Source organism: Mus pahari, chromosome 6 (assembly GCF_900095145.1).
Source record: "Mus pahari chromosome 6, PAHARI_EIJ_v1.1, whole genome shotgun sequence".
NCBI lineage: Eukaryota > Metazoa > Chordata > Mammalia > Rodentia > Muridae > Mus > Mus pahari.
In genome coordinates, this window is record NC_034595.1 from 61,129,577 (window position 1) to 61,133,032 (window position 3,456).

Genomic DNA, 3,456 nt, shown 5'->3' on the forward strand with positions numbered 1-3,456 from the left:
GTGAGTTCACACAGTGAGAGCACCAACTAACATATGAACTTATGAACTTACATCTTCATTTTGCACTGGACTCTACCAACTATATAGCCAATCTTNGTCTGAGCACACAGATGTTTCAGATAGACTCAATACTTATTTGTACATCTGCTGTGAAAAAGCTCTGTTCAGTGAGACATACGAAGAATGATATTTTCTACCTATGCTCTGCCCCCTTAAAAGTTATTTCTTCATGGGTTGGGAGTATAAGTTAGTGTAGAGTGCTTGCAAAGAATGTGCAAGATACTATCAAAAGTGCAATCTTTCTGGTTCTAGTTGAAATGAACTCGTTGGCTGCCATCTTGCATCATGAAGTGGCATCACCCATGTTAAGGCGAGTCTTCCCACCTCAATTAAGCTAATGTAGATAACCTCACAGGCAAACCTAGAGGCTAGCATCATCTAGATAATCATGTCTCTTAAGGGAACCTAGATCCTGTCAGGCTGACAATCAAAAGTAGCCATCATAAATCACTATTTTGTTCCATGTCTGTATCTGTTCTTATGGGATTTGGGGGTTATTATGGCTTTGTAAAACATCTTCAAAACAGATATTGTGATATCACCCGCTAAAGTTTTGACTAATATCTTTTATTGTTTTCATATAAACTTAATTAAGAGCTCTTTCTATGAAGTCTCTATTAAACTCAAACTTATGATCTACCTACCTTAGCTCCCAGGTGATGGACGGCAGGTATGAGAGCTTTTTCACAGCAGATGTACAAATAAGTATTGAGTCTATCTGAAACATCTGTGTGCTCAGACAAAGATTGGCTATATAGTTGGTAGAGTCCAGTGCAAAATGAAGATGTAAGTTCATAAGTTCATATGTTAGTTGGTGCTCTCACTGTGTGAACTCACCTGAAGTTTAGATTTTTCCATAGTTCTGTGGAAAATGTCATTGGTATTTTCCTAGGAATAGTTTGCTTTGGATATTCATGGTATTGACATATTTTAATGATACTATTTTTTTTCTAATTGATATAATACTAGAGGCTCTGGCAAAAACAGTAACTCTGGAAAAATATTCCAAAGAACAAGAAGGGAAAAGGCAGTTAGTATTATGTTACTGGATACCTTTTATATCATAAAACAAGATTTATTAAGTTGGCTTTCATAAGAGGGTCCAGGTAGCCCAATAGTGGCATTCTAAACAAGCCCATGAAGCTCGATGCTCATCAAACTCCAAGTCCTAATCAGGGCCTTACTGCTAGAAGATTCCTGATCAGGCTTTGGTTTTCAGTCCACACTGGAAGACTGAAGAGACTGGATGTTAGCAGAGGATGGAAGCAGCAATACACACACTCAGCTGCAAGCAGCAAAGGCAGCCAGGTAGGCAATGCTACTTCCCCTTCAGACTCCTCATATCTGAATCACTAGCCAAAATGTGATACCCACGCTGAGAGATTCTTCTGCCTTCTGGCAATTCCTCTGGAACTGCCTATCAAGAAGACAAAGATTAATTATGACACCATCTTATACAGCCAAGTGAATCCAGTACAACTCAAAACGTGCCATAGTCTTTAATAGTCCCAACTTTATTCAAAAGCCCCAAATCTCTTTTAAGACTCAATAACCATTTTTTTTTAAACTTGAGAACTTCACACAATGTGTTTTGATCATTTTCACCCTCCAAATCCTAACTCTTTTTAGATTGACCTCTCCTTTCCTTCTCATCCAACTTTGTCTCCTTTTTATTTTTATTTTTCCTACCAAGGCCAATTGTTCTACCTTAATATTCTTGGACATTCGACTTTCTATTAGAGTGGGTCAAATCACCAGAGGTTACACTTTTAGAGAAAACTGACCCTTTCTCTCCCAGCAGCTAGGAATTGCCAACGCTCCTCTGCAGGGGCAGGGGTGCAGGGGACTTTGAGCACATCCACCTTTCCCATGCTGGGATTTGGTCTGGTTTAGGTTTGCACAGGTCTCATGTATAGTATCCCAACTGCTGTGAGTTCCTGTGTGCAGCTGTCCTGCTGTGTTCAGAAGACAGCATTTCCTTGTAGTTGTTTACTGCCTCTGGATCGTATACTCTTTCTACCCTGTCTTCTGCAGTGACCCCTGAACATTTGAAGGACCAGTATAAAATATATGTTGCATGCAGAGCTGAACATTCTCCAGTCTCTAATCCTCTACAGCTGGGCCAGTTGGAGTGCTCCTGCAAACAGAAGCTTCTGTGATGAGGGTTGAGAGATGCATTAAATTGTGTGTACAATAGGTCATTAGGGGGTGGTTTAATACTATGACCACTTAACAGAATAATAGTAGGTTTTCATCTAGATCTATAATCTAGCTGTATTATTTTATTTATTTGTTTATTTTTAATTATTCAATTTATATCCTCCTTTCTCCTTTCTGATCCTCACCCAGTTATTCCCTTCCATGATCCTTCCCCCCACCCCATCACCTTCTCCTCTGAGCAGGTAGGGGCCCTCAAGGTATCCCTCACCTTGGCACATCAAATCTGCTAGGCCAGGCACATCCTCTCCCACCTTGGCCAGACAAGATAGTTGAGCTAGAAGAATATAGGCAACAGCTTTTGGGATAGCCTCCACTCTAGTTGTTTGGGACCCACATGAAGACCAAGGTCACATCTGCTACATATGTATGGGGAGGCCTAGGTCTAGCCCTTGTATGCTCTTTGGCTGGTGGTCCAGTCTCTGAGAGCCCCAAGGGTCCAGGTTAGTTGACTCTTATGGTCTTCCTATGAGATCCTATTCACCTCTGGGCCCTGAAATCCCTCTTATTTTTTCATTAGCGTCCCCAAGCTCCATCCTGTATTTGACTGTAGATGTCTGCATCTGTCTGAGTCAGCTGGGTAGAGCCTCTCAGAGAACAGGTAGATTCCTGTCTGCAAGCATAACAGAGTGTCATTAGTAGTGTCAGGGATTGGTGGTTGTCCATGGGATGGGTCTCAAGTTGGGCCAGTTATTGGTTGGCCATTCCCTCAGACTCTGCTCCATCTTTGTCCCTACATTTCTTGTAAACTGGACAAATTCTGGGAAGAAAGTTTTGTGGGTGGGTTGGTGTCCTATCACTCCATTGGGGTTCCTGCCTGACTAACAGCAGGTAGCTTCCTCAAGTTCCATATCCCCTATGCTTTGAGTCCCAGCTAAGGTCACCCTACTGATTCTTAGGAACTTCTTTTATCCCAGTTCTCTGTCTCTTCCTAGAGATGCCCTCCGAACCCCACTGTAAGGTGCAGATTGCCATTCATTCACATGGCCATCTGCCATCCCTCCTGTCCCTCTCCAAACCTGATCCTGAACCACTCTCCATATTTTCCTCCCCATCCCCTCTACCACCTTGTTTCTACCCTCCCCTGTACCTCTTATGATTATTTTATTACACCTTCTATGTGAGATTCAGACATTCTCACTTAGGCCTTCCTTTTTGTTTCTTTTCTTTAGGTCCATA